Genomic DNA, 18,223 nt, shown 5'->3' on the forward strand with positions numbered 1-18,223 from the left:
GGGATGAGATTTTTTTGGAAGTCTAAACAACATTACCCATGGAATTAGATTTTTTGGGGGGCTGGGGAAAAATCTACCCGATTTACATTATCTTCTGATAATGGTTATTTATATAGCGCTTTCACAAAAAATACAATTATCACCAAAGTGGACTCATTTATCGACCTCGAAATGATAAAATGGTGAGTTGGCCTTGCCTAGATTCGAACGTACGACCCGAGGATCACACAGATGGCAACAGCAAGCACTCGCTGAGCTATCTTATCGGCTAAATGTTCTTCAGCAGACCTTTGGATTATTTAACAGACACCTTCATTTCCCCCCCCCGCCACACCTCTCATACAAGCTGATCAACTACTGACTTTGTCCCTTTATTTTTCATGGAAACTTCTACTTGCCCTTGAACTCACCTAGGAGTAACCGGGGATTCCATCCCAACACTTGTCTGCCCCTGACAGTTTTATTGTACCCAGAAGAGGATCGGAGTAAGCCAGGAACTGGAGGACATTTTAAAAATTTTATTAAAAAGTATTGCTCTCCACTTCTGTCAATGTAGCGAATATTGACGAATATCTAATTCCCTTATTTGTATTGCACTGGTAAATGCTTCTGAAATACATTTATTTTTTTATTTTTTAATAGACCTGTGGCCGTAGGATTGGTTTTCAACATGCAGCTTTATTAATTGTAATGGGGTAATTGTTGTTATTCAAATACTAGGCATTGGGGAGCCATAATTGGGCTTAAGGCCTTTCCCGTGTGGTAAAACATGGTTCCCTTTACATCCCAACCTTGTCTACAAGTGTTGTGTGCTTACCACTAGGTGTAGGGCCTACCAGCCCTACAAATAAGGGTCCTATCTGCCACTTTTACACCTTAAAAATTGGCAAATACTCCCCAAAAATATAAATGGGGAGTAAAAATACTCAACAAAAAAATAGGAAAAAGACATGTAGAATATTGCGCCCCAGCTTTCACCCTCATGGCTCCATGAATATGTTTTGGCCAGTAGTGCACGTAGTACCACAGGAAGAAATTACTTCTTCCAATCAAGAAGCTAAAATAGTAAACATCTATCTTTTAAAATGTGCATGAATAACTAGATGCAAAGAAATAAATATTTTTTAAATGTTAGTTCAAACAGTTTTGCTTGCAAAATATTCCTATTGGGAATTGAACTTTTTTTTTTACACCCTAAAAAAATGTGTTTACTCACAACTTTAAAAAACGGGGATTAAAATAATCCACTTCCAAATCTTATCTGCAGCACTGAGGCCAACACAAGTGTTGCGTTTTTTGGACCCTGTACGGTGTCCAAATAAAAAACAGTTGTGACGAATCAACTACCAGTGCGCCAGTGGTCCAGGGACGAAAATCGGTTTCTAAACCATCAATCAGCCCCACACCTCAAGTACACCAGAAGGGATCCGAACATATTGGAAACGCAAGCAAATTATACACCTCTTTGTCCAATTTTGGAAACATGGACGAAATGGTAGGCTTATCTCCGCATGGTCGTGGATCGTTGGTTAGTTGCAACACTGTGAAAATACAGTTATTACCCAATGATAAAGGGAGTGTCCAGTCAAGTTTGCATACACATATCTATATCATTACCACCACAACACATTTTTCTAGCACACTACAAAATACAACCCATTCTGTAAAGGAATTCAGAGGACTGACAGTCAAGAAAAAGGGATGCACAGGAGGGTAGTCGGCAAAGTAATTAATCGCGATAGTTCAAGGATACTTGGTTTCAGCAGAAAGTGAGCAATGGTTCATAAAATGTCACTAGGGGTCTTCGGAGAAGGACAGGGGGACAGAACCGCAATGTACCTTGTGCTTGCAGAAGTCTTGGTGCTCAACAGCTTCAAGTCGTTTTCAGGGTGCTTTGCAGCTCCTTTGACAGAGTTCGAGGTAGTTCGGCGAGCGAGGATGGACCGACGGCTGCAGGCTGGCATACATGGTGGTTCGGGGTCAGGAATTGTCTCAGTGCTGGTTGGCGGATCTGAAGCACTGGTTGAGGCATCTCTGATGTTAGGGGCTGCAGCGTGACAACAGTCAGAGGTGCAGTCGGTTGCAGCTCGAGGGGCTTGACTGGCTCTAAAATGTCCTTTAAGGCGGACGCTGGTTGATGCACTCCTCCTAGCTTTTTCACTGGGCTGCGTCATCCTTTAAGGCAGACAGCCCCAAGACGAGGAGCGTTGCAGGCCACAGCCTTGTCCTTGGTTTGGTTATGAGACTCTCAGGCACTGCCTCCCCCTCCCCAACTAGGAAGCTTGCTTGCAGAGCCTAGCAGGGTACGCTCAGTGCTGGCATGTACCGGTTCTGGAGCTGCTGGAGGGTCCTCTGGATTCAGCATCACCCTCTGTTCCCTGGGAAATATTATGGGGAGGATCTTGCTTCCCTCTGTTGAAATCCTGGCCTTTCTTCACTGGTGGAAGCTGCAAGGCCAAATCTAACTTCAGCCAGGGTCCAAATAAGTTCTTGTTACTCCCTGCAAAGTCTTCACATGACCTACCCAAAAGAGGGGCTGATCCCCCTAAAATAAAATGGGCCCCAGTGATTGGTGTAGGCTAAGCCTACCTTGATGAACCAATTCTGGGGCCCCACCAGCAATCTCCTGTATGCCTGAGGTCATAACCATAAGGTAAAGGGGTGAAAACATGTACTATTAAGTGCCACCCATCTTCCTGTCTTTTGTGGATCAAAGGGTCTCTTGTTAATTGAGCTCTGTGGTTTCGGATTAAAGTGCTAGGTCTCCCTTGAAGCTGCAGCAAGAACAGACTTTCTATCTCCATCAATCCACATACTCATACCTTCTGAATGGGGTACCCCTCCGGGAAGGACTACTGTAACAGCTTGCCCAGCTATGATAGTTTGCGGCCCTTGTTACTAGGAGTCAGGAGCTATGCATATCAAAAGGTGTTTGGGTTTCCCCGTCTCTGGTTAGCCCTGCATCCAGGCCCCCCACGGGCCTCTTTGCATCAACTCAGATTAGTATGTGAAGCTGCCACCCGCAGAGCCAAAAAAAGGATAGGGCGGATCCATGGAGCCTTAGTTAATTAGGCTTGGTATTGCAGGAGGAAGGTTTTACCCTGCCCCTTTTGAGATGCCTTGATGTACTCTTGGCTGTCATTTCCCAAGTAAATATGACAAGGGGGACAGCGCCTGTAGGCTGTGTCCACCAAGAATACACAGATCTAGGTGTATGTCGTGCAGTGAGCATGGGAAAATGTGTGCGGATTAGCCCCACACACTTTCCAGAGGTTTATCTACATCATTCAATTTCATTTAAAATGCTTAAAAAAGCCCAGGTGGGCGCACACCCACCGTGCGGATGGTGGAATCCCTTTTTCTCCCCCTCGTCAAAACAGGTTTGTACCTATCCAATAGCTTACATATATTGGAGTCCACAAATTCATTACTGTTCTTATACATGTATCAGCTATTTATTTTTTTTATATGGTGTAATATGCACCCAAGTACATATTTGAACTAAAATCTAAATGTGTAACATAATAAATGTAAACATTTTTCAGCATACTGGTGTAGGTTTGTAGACCGTGTGTAGACCAATTGTATGGCAACTAATGCACACCCCACAAACCCTGCTCTCCCCTGGCACGAAACACTGCTCCTGCAGGGGCTCTGTCCAAGTATTTTTTTTAACAAATTCGAGATCCTTTGCATTGTCCAAGGCCTTCTGGGACCAAAATATCTCCAGCTTTTTCTTCAGAAACATCTTCCTACTCGAGCTCTTCGCTCCTCCGCCTCCAACTTAAGGGTCAGTCGCTTTTCTAAGCAACAAGTTTGGGGCAGATCTCTTTCTTCAGCCCACGCCTCCCTCTGAACAGCCTGCCTCTCTGAAACAGCAGAACCATCCCCGGTTCCAGAAGCAGTTCAAGACTTCTGCTCTTTGCTTCTGCCTTCCATCTTCCACTTGCGTGCTGATCTCCAGAGCTCCTGTCCCGGTTACGGTACTGGTTACCTGGTTACCCTCTGAACCACGGGGCCAGGTCCCCACCCTCTCAGTTGCACACCTGCACTGCATCCGGGCAAATATTGCACTTGGGGGTTGTATCTTCAGCCCTACAGTCCCCCTACTTGCACTTAACACCTGTCTGCACTTCACCTCTACACTGCCACCTGCTGGCCATACTTTTGTCTTGATCCTATGTCTCGCACTTCTTCCCTCCCCCTGGCACTTCTTCCCCCCCTTCCCTCTCCCCTACACTTGCGCAATCCCAATGTCACTTGGCCTAGTAAGATCGTTGTCTTGTCCTCCCTTGTTCCCCTCCCTTGCCTCGTCGTGCCTTGAAACACTTGTTTATAGGCACGCTATAAATAAAATATAACACCCCCGCGACTGCATGAGACCCAGCACCCCAGTGTCACAAACCGTAAATGTTCATGGAACTAAAAAGTAATTTTAATGTAGCAGATATATCAAAGTACTGTCCCCTAAATACGAAAGGATAATATACTATTTTAACTCCAGGCTTATAAAGTAAGGGGGGCTGCGCACCCCCCCCCCCTTGAGAAATACCACATGCGATGACATATCAATTTAGCAGAAAACACGTGGGTACAATGCTTCTGCAGGGCCTCTTACCTTAGCATTCAGTTCATTTGTGGTTCTGAATTTCTATTTATTGAACAAGACAAGTGCTTCTGTACAACCGAGCTGAAGAGTCCCTTTGCTGGGCGTTTTACGAAAATCAAAGTGATAGGTGAGATGGGATAGTCCATGTGGGCTAAGGGAAGTCCTCCTTCATGGGAGAAGAATGAGTTTAAGAAGGAATTTGAAAGCATCAATAAAAATTGTTTTAATGAGGGTAAGCCGTTCCACTTAAATTGGTAAAATAGTGAGGAGGCAGGCAACATGAGGGACCAGAAGAGAAAATAAATGAACAAATAAATAAATAGGTGAGAAGTAGCATGTGATGTTATGTTGACTTATACCGTGCACCGTTACCACCCAGGGGCAGTCTGCCGGCGCGGTTGTGGTTAACCAGTTAGAAACAGGACTACACTAAAAATGTAATCAATGACCCATGGAGACAGCCAGCAAGGAGGTAGCAGGAGATTATGTACAGAGCGAGTTGCGAAGTTCAGCTTTTGTTAATGCGGGCAGTAGTCGAGCCAACTCAATATGAAAGGCGGAGAGGAGTTTCAGCAGAGCTGAAGGTAGCACAGATTTAGGTTGAGCTTGTCAATAGGCGTAGTAGAAGACACATTAGTGGAGTGGAGTACCCCACCAGGAAGAAACAGGGCAGAAGAACAGTTTGTGAAGGCCTGGACTGTCAGAGGGTCCCACAGCAGAGGACACTTCTGAAAGCACTTGTCCAACCAAGAGGAGAACATTGTAATAAGCTAAGAATATTGCCTGCAACATGGCATTAGGAGTTCTGTCTTACTGTGGGGCTTCTTGCCCCATGGGCGTAATTTTAGGTGGGAACAAGAGTGTTTGCCCCCCACTTTTGTGGCACACCATTTTGTCCCACTCATTTAGAGGTCTTGCCCACCCTCCCAACATTTTCGGCAAAGTTACTTCACTGGCTGGCCCCAGGATAAGGCAGGTCCGGCATACAGGCAGTTGTTTATCCGTGCCGGGCCGACCTCGAGCCTTCCTCATATTGTGGCGTATTTGCATACATGTAGTAAGCAGTAGGGCAGAGCTGGGGGTGGGGTGCAGCGACAACCTCAAAGCAAGCAGATCTGAAATGTGAATCAACGTTTGCGATCACAACCTGGATTAGCGACGCGTCACCATAAGGACACGCCAGGGACCTCCATCTGCAAGGAATGGCGGCCCTACGGCATCCCCCCCAACCCACACCCAGGACATGCTGATCATACAGGTAATGGAGGCTGCAATACAATTCGTGTACTCGGATAAGTATCTTTTGCTCAGACTGCTTCTCTGTTGCGGGAAGAAAAAAAAAACAGCGGTTTCCTTCTCGAAGCTGGGCGCGGCTGAGAACACGGGCGTTTGGCAAAGCTACTGCTTCACACAAACAGGAAGAACGTGGTACAGATAAGAGGGAAGCGGGTGGGGGCGCTATCCTGCACAAAGGTGACTCCTAAGGCCGGCTGGAGCAGCACTTCAAAAGACACACAGAGACAAAGAGTCAGCCCAGGAGAATTCCAGGCGGGTCTTGGCCTGTCCACCCTTCACCTCCTGCCACAACCAGCCCCACTTACATACACATAACTAAGTGATCAGCCCTGAAACATCGGCCGCAGCCAGAAAGCACATGGCCCTTATGACCGTGCTCACTGTCTAACCGCTTCATAAGATGCACACCTAGATGACAAAGCCAATTTCTCCATACAGACCGTCCAAGGTGAATTGGGCGTTTTACATAATAGTTTGACACCGTAGGCGCCTCAAGAGGATAGGCTATAGGGCAGAAGCAACTAGAGTGCAACTGGCCGCGCACCGCCCTCAGCCATGGCGAGATACCAAATACACAGAAGCAAGTTTACATTTCAGCTGAAAAATAATGAAAACCTGCACATGACGGCGAGGAAATTCTTACCGCTGAGGCACCACTAATCCACGTGTACAGTTGATGCATAGAGTCAGATACGTAAAAACGCGGGTTGGCTGTAATGAGTCTTGATACTACTGCTCTATAAACAATGCTACCTGACCCCCCCCCCACCCCCTGACCTCCCTTTAAAGAGTATCTGTAGTCCCTAATTTAATGCATTTTCGAGGTTCCATTGCTTCAGCCACGTGCTACTTGGGTCATCGCTGCACGAGAGAGACCGAGAACGCTGTTTAGACTTTAAACTCCTGCCCCAAACCCAGCGTCACATTTTGACACAACATGCAGTATGCCAATCAATACAAAAGGCCAAACAATCACTCCCAGCGTACTCTTCATAATCGATAAGTTCTAGACAAAAATGTCCAAAATCCAGCTCGTCCTAGATTCTATCACCACCATCTGGCCAATGGTACTTAATGTTCAACCAAATTAGAGTTAGGGATGGCCCTGCAGTAAGCCTCCTGACCTTCCGACATTTGAAATGACTTGGCTCCAGAAACAGCCAAATCTCTCAAATCAATGGAGCATTGCAGCCATTACCTCCACTCTTCCTCGTCCCAGTAATGAGGCCCCTGCCTACGACACAGGACCTTTTTCTATTTCTTTAAATTCCTATAACTCCTCCACCACATCCACGTCACTCAGTTTAAAAGGTTGGACTTTTTCTTCCCAGTGCAGGGCACTGGGGAGAACAGGTTGCTGGCCCCCGGGGGGGGGGCAGGGGGGTCTGTGTGGCGGGACCCTCTGCTCCCTCAGGTGCGGGGCTGCTCCTGGAAACCCTGCAGGGCTTGAGGTCACGGTATTTTATTTATTTATTTATTTATAACGCGCCGTGGCTCGCAAGCATCAGGGCGCGAAAAAGACACGAAGACAAAGATTAACAGGACGACACAAAAGAAAGTAAAGAGAGGGGGGCAGAAAGATGGCAACATGATTTGGTGTAGAAATTGCCTAGTTATTTGAAGAGAAAGGTCTTCAGATGCCTCCTAAAGAGTTGGGCGTTGCTTTCCAGTCTAAGGCTGCAAGGCAGTTTGTTCCAGTGGGAAGTTGCCAAACTAGGAAAAGCTCGACCGAGACCAGTGGCTTTGCCTGGAAGGCTAGGATTGATCAGTCCTTGCTTGGCGGATCTCAAGCTACGACTCGGCTCATACCACCTGAACTTTTTCTTAAGGTATGCTGGTGCCGTGCCGTAGAGACATTGGTGGGTTAGGGTTAGTGATTTAAACAGGATCCGTTCCTTCACTGCCAACCAATGGAGATAATTTCTGTCCTTGGTGATGTGTTCTCGCTTAGATTTGTAAGTGATGGACCCGACAGCATTATTCTGAATAATCTGGCATTGTTTCAGGCAATTATTGCTAGCGCCAAGCATCAACACGTTACGATAGTCCAAGCGAGACAGGATGGTAGCTCTCCCTATCGTGGCACTGTTCTTGATGTTAAGAAATGGTCTGATCTGGCAGAGAAGCTTTTGATAATATTGACAATTTTGCTTTAAATAAGCGGTTTGGGCTTCTGCACCTAGGGAAGATTGTAAATAAATACCTAGGGTTTTGACCTTATTTGATACCTTAATGGTGGAGTCTTTTATAGTGAAGGTGGAATAGTCCGAGCCAAGGTTTTTTAAGGCTTTAGCGCTTCCAAAGGTCATAAGTTCCGTTTTAGAACTATTAAGACACAGTTTTCAATGGTGTTATAGATAATCGATAACTTCTCGTTGTCTAAGGAATGGTTTGAGCTGGATTGCCTCGCTCGGTTCTTTGCTGGGCTCCGGACCGCAGCTTGAGCGTTGTGTCCCAGGTCCTGCAAGGCCCAGGGGTAGGTGAGGAGAGGGGAGGACTGGGCTTGATGTTTTCCCCCTCTCCTCCTGTTTTGGTCATCTTGATTCGACAGGCCGTTTCCTCGTGCTCTGTGTACACATCTTTATTGGAAATGATGACAAGCACTTGGCAGTATGGGCTAGCGTTTTTATTATGAAGCCTCTCTGCTTCTTGTCGTGGGGCGACAGTGGCAGAGTCTTTGAAAATGCAGGGGCTCTGTTCTGTCACAGGCATGTCACATACCACCCGCTCCTCAGACACACAGCCCAGGATGTTGGCTGCATTCTTTGCGTGCAGCCTGTGAAAACGGCGCGGATTTGGACACGTCTGGAAGTGGCTGGAAGGGTACCGGCCTTGCATAGTCTACACTTCGGGTTCGAGTCTCAGCGGTGCTGACTCGGCCCTTCATCCTTCCTAGACCGACTCATTGGAGCCATTTAGAGCATGGGGCTACCAGCTACTGGATACAGGGCTCAAGCCACCTCTCAGTCATGTGGCGAGTTAGTGGTGTGTTTGGGTCTGTGCTAGCTATGGACACAGACTCCTTGTCCTGTCCTCTTCCTCTGAACTGCACGAATGAAGGTCAAAGGAGATTATTTTCTTTTCCCTTGTCCGGCATGGAATTATAGAAAATGCATCATGGAAGTAATGGCCATGCAGAGGGTTCCCAGTGTCTCTTCTTTTAGGGCCTAGGTCCTCCAGTGCCGACGTGTTGCTTTCACGCCTCCTCTCAGACTTGGGGTAAGTGATATGGCACATGTCTGTGCTTAGAGGGGTTCTCAGAGCCCCTGGTGCCGGTGGAGGGGGATGTCACTTCAGTGGATTTTTCCAGTGTAGGCATACCCCAGGTGGGGGGGTTGCCTTTGATGTCTGCTATCCGGGATGGACTGTTTTGCCCCGCTTTGTGACAGTACTCTGCCCTTTTGACGCCAGCATGGTGGCTCCTCTGTCGGCTGAGGGGGCCATGGTTTGCTGGACTTCTGGGCTGTCCTGCATCTTCCTTTTGATAAGTCAGATCTTTTTGTGGGCTAACAAGCATGCTGTTCTATTGTGGTGCAGGCCTGCTTCAACGTCCTGTGATTTTCCTCTGGCGCAAGTGCAGTGACTGGCGGTTTTCCCTGGCTCCTCGTCTCTATCGTCTCGGAGGTGTATGGGACCGGTGGGGTTCGGCTTCCTGTGTAATGGGCTCCTTCCGGAGGGGAATAAGAACAAGGTTACAGACTGACTACCCCTCTCTCTAAGGTCTAACGGCGCACCTGGTAGAGGTGCTGCAGGGCTGGTGTGTCAATCCACAGCAGATACCTTGGGGAAGAGACAGTTTATAAACAGAGCTGTAGTAATTATAACAATAAATCTCTTTAATAGGTTCTATAAAAAGTTTGTTGTAGAAAAATATATATGTTCATAGGCTTTATCATATCTCACTCATACCATTCATATCGGTGCAAACATTCTGTGACAATTAGGTGCAAAAGTTAACAATTTCTTTAAACATATCAGTTGTTGTAGATATGGGAAAACAATGAGAAAAAACACAATCGAATTTTCTATAGGTCGACATATGTTTCGGCCCCTTTTAATAGTCCCATCGTTGTCTGCGGTGGTCTACGTGGTTAATGTTGGGCCATCTTCAAGCCAAATCAGTGGCCGAGAAAATAGTAGAAGACCACGGAGAAGAAATTTGAATGAAGCAAGCAGACGCCGCTCGAGTTACTACGCCGCATCGCTAAAACGTTCCAACAAGACACTACGAGGTCGAGGGTGAAAAAAAGCCTCCCGACATTGGAACTGGTCCATGACGGAGCCTCTAAAGCGCCACTCACCGCTCAAGGGACCCTAGGCCATAGATCAGGGGAATATTGAAGATACCCCCAAATTTCTTCTCCGTGGTCTTCTACTATTTTCTCGGCCACTGATTTGGCTTGTCATACAGAAATAGGGTGAAGACGTTAAGCTTGTATTAAATCATCATTGTCCTGAAGATGGCCCAACATTAACCACGTAGACCACCGCAGACAACGATGGGACTATTAAAAGGGGCCGAAACATATGTCGACCTATAGAAAATTCGATTGTGTTTTTTCTCATTGTTTTCCCATATCTACAACAACTGATATGTTTGAAGAAATTGTTAACTTTTGCACCTAATTGTCACAGAATGTTTGCACCGATATGAATGGTATGAGTGAGATATGATAAAGCCTATGAACATATATATTTTTCTACAACAAACTTTTTATAGAACCTATTAAAGAGATTTATTGTTATAATTACTACGGCTCTGTTTATAAACTGTCTCTTCCCCAAGGTATCTGCTGTGGATTGACACACCAGCCCTGCAGCACCTCTACCAGGTGCGCCGTTAGACCTTAGAGAGAGGGGTAGTCAGTCTGTAACCTTGTTCTTATTTCCCTTACCCTCCCTGTCTACAGACTTGTCCCCCCGTTAACAAAAAATATTTGGGAGTACCCATTATTATACCTATCCTTCCGGAGGGGGGCATCAGTTGCCGTTCCCGTCTCCTCCTGTCCAGGTTTGCATGGTTAGGACTTTGGTACCCAGCTCACGGTCCAAGTAGTTGGCCATGGGATCCGTTCTCTCCGAGTGGTGGTTGTGGGTTACCGTCTTGCCTGTTCCTCTCCCTGGTCAGGGTCAAGTTTTCTACTTGCGGGTGTTCCTGGTCCCTATGCCTTCTAGGATGTGTCACCTGCTTATGGGTCAAAGGCCCTGCACTGCTTGTCCGGACGGAAGACTTCAACGTGGGGGCTTTGCGGAACGTACTCTGGATGTTGTGCAGGGAGGGCGCTTGCTGGCTGTTCTGGGCTGGGTTCTCAGAAGGCAGTAGGTCTCGGCTCACCTGTTGCTGAAGTTACAGGGCATGTGGCGTCTTGCGTGTTTTCCAGTTCCTTGAGCCTGTCTTCAGTTACGTCCTATGGTGTTTTATACCCTCTCCCACTGGCTCCCGACGTCCCGGCTTTCGTAGTTTTGTTTTCAGTGTCCCCAGCACTGTGAATCTCCCTCCTGTGGTGGCGGGGGGGGGGGGGGGTTTCAGGTCTACAGGCTGAGGTGTGCATGGTCCTTCCTCCTGTGGCCTCTTACTACTGACGCCAGCAGAATGGGTTGGGGGGGGGGGGGGATCTACATTGGGGGTCCTCCCAGCTCAAGGGTTGTGAGATCTGGCGATCATCCAGTTGGCAAGAGTTGTGCCATTATAAGCTCTGGTGTACTTCGAGGAGTTGCTGGACGGTCGGCGGTTTTGGACCGATCGGACAATACGACGGCCTTGGCATATGTCAACTGCAAAAGGGGTTCCGGCCGCTCCTTTAATGCTCTGGCAGCGATGATAGGCACCTGGGAGGAATCTCATCTGGTGTCTCTGGTGGCCTCACGTAACAGGGGTGGACAATGTTCAAGCGGATCTTCTCAGTCGCCGGTTTCACTCCTCTGCGGAACTGGTCCCGTCGGCCCAGGTCTTTGCGGTGACCTGTGTCAGATTAGGGTCCCCGGTTCTAGACCCGTTTACATCCACGGCCTCAGCAGAAGTTCCCCTCTCCTGCTCTCGTTTTCAGGCCAAGGGGATTGGGGGATGGACGCCCTCTCTGTACAGTGGCCTTGGGGTTTTCCTTTATGCCTTTCTGCCTATTCCCCTTCTTCCCCGGTTGGTTTGGCACATCAGAGTGGCCAGGGTGACTGTTAGCTTCGTTCTGGTCCCGCCGGAGTTGGCTGCCCTCTCTGTTGGAGCTTCAGTCCTCGGAACCAGCCATGGTTCCTAGATGGCCGTGTCCCCTTCAAGGGGATCTGCGGTTGGAAGTCCACCGGATGCAATAGGCAGTGTGGCTATTGCTCAGTCTAGGTTGATATCTCAGGGGTTCTCAGATCCTGTAGTCGAGTACATAATGGATGCTCTTAGACCCTCCACTCTGAAGGTGTTCAGCAGGCATTGGGGCCATTTCCGAGACTGGCATGGGCGGTCTGGGATCCCTCCCCTGCGTTCTGGCCTCTCTGCTATCCTTCGATTCCTCCAGGAGGGGTTTTGACAGGGGCCTAACAGTTTTTTTTTTTCCAGGCTTCGCCCTCAGTTCCCCTCCATGTAATTCATTTTGGGGGACTCTGATAGTCACTTGGATGGGGAGGTGTTGGTGGGTAAGTTGCTCCAGGGGTTTTCTTCTTCCCGTCCTTGTGCTGCTAAAGGGCTTCCCTCTTGGGATCTCCCTCTTGTATTAGGATTCCTTCAAGGGCCTCCTTTTGAGGCCATTTCCGAGATTGATAGCAAACATCTTGCACCAAAATCTGCTTTTCTTATTGCCCTCGCTTCTGCCCGTAGGCTTGGGGAGATTGGGGCTCTCTTACGTCACCCTCCTTTCCTGACGGTGCTGCCAGACTCGGTGGTACTGTGGTGTAGTCCGAAGTTCCTCCCTTAAATTGTATCTCGGTTTTCACACCACTCAGCATCTGGTTCTCCCCGACTTCTTTCATGATCCGAGAATGCCTGAAGAGGTGGCTTGGCTTAACATTATGTCCGGCGGGACGTGTTGGAGTATTTGGCTAGGTTTGCTTTTTTCCACCATAGTCTGATTGCTTGTGGTCCGGCTGGGGCTGGGCATAACGCATCTGTGGTTTCCATTTTCCAGTGGTTCTGGCTGCGATCTCCATGGCCTATGTGGCTTCTGGCCGGCCTGTGCCTGCCTGCACACGATCAGGGGCGGTCCGCCGGGGGTTTGGCAGCTTCCTGGACCGATGCAAGGAGGGTTTTCTCTGCAAGAGATTTGTATGGCTGCTGCCTTGGCTGATCTAGGTATTTTCATCAACTGCTATGGGTGAGTTTTCTCCCACTCGGGGGTTGGATCCTTCGTGGTTGGAGTTTTGTCTGTGGGGGTGTGAATTAAGAGTTAGTGGGGGTGTGTTTGCTGCACTGTTTTTGGCTCTGTGTCTCATTGGGACCTTTTCCCCGTTGCTGCTTTGGTATACTTCATGAAGTAAGTACTGGGACGAGGAAGAGTGGACGTGGATGCTCTGATTACTTAACGGCAATCTTCACTACTCCTAGTCCTACTCTTCCTCGTCACAGTACTGACGACCCTCCTCACCCTCCCTGCGGGGAAGGTCCCATGCTCCGGCTTGGTTATATGAAACTGAGTGAGGTGGATGTGGGAGAGGAGTCATAGGAATTTAAAGAAATAGAAGAAGGTCCTGCGTCGGAGGCAGGGGCCTCATGAGGTAAGTACTGTGACGAGGAAGAGTAGGACTAGGAGTAATAATGAAGATTACTGATAAGTAATCAGAGCAGGTACATATGCCTTTTCTGTAGTAAACTAGCTCGGAAGGCACAGAGCACTGTATAAGAACAGGTGTGGGACAGTTTTCCAGAATCCACTATCTAAAGATCATTGAGATGTTCTTTGAGTCTTCCTTTCCTTCAATGCAAGAGGGAACCACTCCGATGTGTACAGCAAAAGAGGGGTCTTTTTTTCCATCCCAGAGATGTTGAGAAATCTGGTTATCTTGTACTCTGGAAATTGTAGACAAACGTTAAAACATGATCGTGCCAAACCCTCTGTCCGCTTCATCACTGAACCTCTTAATGGTAATTTGTTGCTCATGGAACCTGGTTCCATGCTTAGCGTGACTGCCTAATTCCTCCACATCACTGGTGAACGCTTTACTTTCTGGCAATTAAACTATGCATGGACAGGAACATTACAAAAATCGCTAAAATAACAAAAAGACACCAACTACTATACCACTGGAACTGACTTGAGCTCGACCACCTGAAGTTCCAGAAGCGGCTCAAGAACTTCCTTTTCTCCTCTGCCTTCACCTCCCTGCTTCCTTGCTAGCTTACCTGTCTGCGGTGCCAACTGGTTGCTTGGTACCAGGCTCCTCCATGGTCAGTCCTCTGTGCACTGCCTCCTGGCCTACCGCGCACTTAGGGGCTGTAGCTGTAACCCTGACAGCCCCACTGCCTCCTTGCACTTACCCAGAGCTGTACTGCCCCCCCGACCCCCTTTCCTCTGCACTTCCACTCCTCCCTTCAAGCTGCACTTTTCGCTGTCAGACTTGCACGATCCGAATGTCACAAGGCCTAGTAGGATCGTTTGTCTTGTTGTGCTTAGAAACACTTGTGTACAGGCGCGTAATGAATATATCATACTACAAATTCAGATACCAATCAATTACATCAAGGTCTTCTGGAAACAGAGCAGGTAAATGAGTGTTATAGAGTAGGGATTAAAGGAGCAAAGTTTGATGCCATTCTACTTACCTCCCATGTTAGACTAATGCACACGACGTGCAAGGAGAAGTGAGATCTTGGGGTGTCAACCAAGCCCGAAATAGAAGACCAACCTGAACACAGCCTGTCGCCGTACAATGTCAGCACAGGAAGTTTTGGGTACATACCCGGCAAGTGGCAAGACCAAACAGTTTTGCGATGATAGGCGACGCAAACTCCTCAATTGAGTGAATAAAACAGTTCAACATCTAAGTAGGCAAAAGAAATGCCGCCTTGGATTGCCAGCAGGAGAGGTAGTTCTTGTTTTACTTGCCTCACCTATTGAAAGAGCATGTTCTGGCTGACTAGACATAGGCTGTATATAGTAGAGGCAAACATTCAGAGAGCAATAAACTTTGGATTAGCCAGCGCAAAAAGCAATTCCTGGCTATCTGGCATCACCCAGTAAGGTAGGTGATACCTTGAGCCCGAGAAGCACACTTATTTGTGCACATTACATATGGCCAATGCGGTTACACATGTTGCCTAAACATTCCTAGCACAGTTAATGTCCCTGCATGCCATAGATATGTCTGCTGGCAATTTCGATCTGTTGGCTAGCCACAAAATGTATGTAAAATGCACTTTTTCAGAACTAGAAACATGTACAGAATTCACCACGTGGACGTTGCTTATCTACAGTCATCAACCTCTGAACATGTTGTCACTCCCACGACAAAGAACGATCTGTTGCAGACAGTGCCAGAAACACGGATTTTGTACTAGGACAGTGCCGAGCTCATGTACAGCAGAAGCGACAAACCAGCACGTTGTTGGAAGACAAATCCAACAGACAAGGGCACAATGTTGGCCTACTAACTCAAACAAAACAAGCAAATAATGTGGGTTATGCACAAGACAACATTGCGGCCAAGGTAAGCATCTCTCCTGAAGTGTTATGTTTTCTGGAAACAAGGACAACTTTGTTCGGTGCCGCCACTCCACCCCCTTTTTAGTGTACGCCCACCCTTTTCTCCGAGGAGAAAACTTGCTTATGGAGGGGGTGGGAGCAATAGGGCAGGTAGACCTTTGACAACTTAGTAACGATATATGAAAAATAAGTGTAGGTGACGAGACATGTGTACCTTCTACTCCCACATACTATGTGCCAACTACAGCCTATTTTGGAGTCGCCAATTGAAAAAGTAAAATATATCGTTCTGAAACATAACACCCAACAACTCTAGATTGCAAACACTGCCTTCCTTAAAACTACCAAGGACTCTGTAGATGGATGTCACGTATAAAATGCAATTCATCTGCCCGTAGAGAAGATCAAGCTTACCCCAGTACCAACAATTACTGCAGCAGCAGAAAGGCGCTATTCTCTGCCTGGCGGACGTGGACACACCCTCTCTTTAAACAAGCATTGGCAATGCCAGCAGTGGAGTAACTTCGCAGGAAATGTGGGGGGCATGACATCTAAAGGAAAAGGGCCCCTGCCAAATGAGGGGGACAAAATGGTGTGCCACGAAAGTTGGGGGTGGTGGGAGAACACTCATGCCCCCCTAAAATTATGCCCATGAATATCAACCGTTTGGGCTTTGTATAAACATGGGAAATGCACTACTATAGTAGTATTAAATGGGTATCGATGGTACCAGCAGAAAAATTGTGATATTTGCCCTTATAGCAGCAGTGCCTGACAAATGCTCAATACTTGTACACAAGCCAAAACGGTTGGCTTTGCCAATACTTTTTCAGTGAAGGACACGCAGAATACAAAGACTGGCTGAAAACTGACATGGTAAAGAAATGTTTATTACACCAAAAGCGCGTTTATAGCTCCAATTAGGTCATCAACTCAGAAACCTGCTTAAAAAAATATACTGCCAGGCAATTTGAGCACAAAGTTTGATGTTAAGGCTTTGGGTGGGGCAGGAAGTGGGCTCGTATGGCCATAGGCAATCTTCGGGTGGGTAAATAACAAACACCTACATGCTTTGTGTCCCTCATATATGCGATGTACTGTAATGCAACAGCTTCAGATGAAGCTGGAACTAAAAAAGGAGTCAGGAAGCACAGAACAGGAACTCGTTTCGAAGCAAAAAGGGGTGCACCCCCCTACAGTTTAAAAAAAAAAATTGAAATGCCTATCAAATATTCAAATGTGATAATACACATGGTTGCGTCCTTAAAGAAATACTTAAGATAAACAGCTGGAGAAAAAAAAAAAGTTTACAAGCCACCTTATGTGCTAAACAAGTTCCAAGTCTAGAAAGGATGGGTGAGTGGCGAAATCTCAGCTACTCCTTCGCATACCGCCCTCAGGATGTCCTCTTTAGAAACGGTATGTGGAGTGGCGAAATAACGCTGCTGTTATTGCAGATCCAACTCTAAATGCCTCGCCCCATTCACAGGGCTGTGTGGAGACTACTCGCAGGATGGCGAGTGGTGCCATATGTGAAGTTGGAAGAGGTCTGCATATGATTAAGAGGGGCTGGAGGGAGAAATCAAATAGGTTCGTGAGTAGGGCGGGTCCTTAACCCCTTTCTCCCCCCTTCACGTTTTTAAATCGTTCAGGTAGTACCTAGGAACAAGAACATATATGGACAGTATTGGGTCTACATAGCTAGATAAGAAGATACCCTTTACGTGTATAGATGTACACGCACACACTCCTGTACCACACCCACCAACAGATCAGCAGTCTACGCCCTAAAATACGACTTTGTTGAGGGGTGAATGGGTACATTTCAGATGGGAGTGCCCTTGCAACATCAAACGTGCGCCGCGATAGCCGTAAAATCCAAAAAAGTTACAAAGGAAAGCCATCCAAAGTAAGCCCAAGAGCAGAATCCTTCAATACACAAATGGCGCGGGCGCAACATTATTTACATGTTCAAAGAAAGGGCTCTCAACACTTCCGCCCCACTCGGCCCGCCCCCCCACAGCAGTCCTCAAGTTATACGTGTTCATGAAACTTGAACTCCAATGATATTTTCTGTCCCTTAGGGCTAAAACACGTCAGTTCTTGCAGCCACAGACGCCCCCCTCCCTATTCTTCAAACTATCCCAAAGAGTTCAGGCAGAATGCCGCCCGTTACCCCCCCTCCGCCCTCCACCCTCCTCTCCAATTCTAAGCTCCACATTTGCAAACATGGTGGACAAAAGGTGAGGATTACCTGCCCACTTCCTAACTTAGACCTTCTTCCGTGTTACCCACCCCGGGATCGGTGAATCGCAGCGCTCCTTTACCTGTCTTTACAAGAATACCGCCGGCTGCCCCTTGGAGTATCGCGCACTGAAGAACTGGGCTTTGCACGGGCCCACTGACAGGTCAGTCACAGCAGTAGGAGCCGTACCTGAAGCGTGAACTGACGACTGAAACGACTCTGCAAACCCAGCTCCAGGGAGCGGCTACCAGGCCCCGCCTTCCCTTCCCGCCCAAAGACAGAGGCGGGGAACCTGCTCTCTACCGGCTTCAGTTGGACAGACCAGAGAGACCATGGCCGCCCACAGACATAACCACGCCCACAGACATAACCACGCCCACAGAGTAGCAGGACGCCGCCGCAACTAAAGACACCAGGCACCCGGTCAATTCTTAAGGAGCAATATTTCCCAAT

At 47.7% G+C, this 18,223-nt stretch overlaps 1 protein-coding gene across 2 annotated transcripts in view; it reads right to left on the reverse strand.

Annotated features, from left to right (window-relative positions):
- The window catches only part of MYH9 (myosin heavy chain 9), a 500,061-nt gene extending 482,054 nt beyond the window's left edge, over positions 1 to 18,007 (reverse strand). The window contains exon 1 of one of the 2 annotated variants that reach the window (XM_069654373.1): positions 17,853 to 18,007. The gene's annotated coding sequence lies outside the window, so the exon portion shown is untranslated. The remainder of the gene's footprint in view (positions 1 to 17,852) is intronic. The other variant, XM_069654374.1, reaches the window with a different exon arrangement.
- Positions 18,008 to 18,223: the final 216 nt, after the last annotated feature.

This window comes from Ambystoma mexicanum, chromosome 3q (genome assembly GCF_040938575.1).
Source record: "Ambystoma mexicanum isolate Mex_15411 chromosome 3q, UKY_AmexF1_1, whole genome shotgun sequence".
NCBI classification, from domain to species: Eukaryota; Metazoa; Chordata; class Amphibia; order Caudata; family Ambystomatidae; genus Ambystoma; species Ambystoma mexicanum.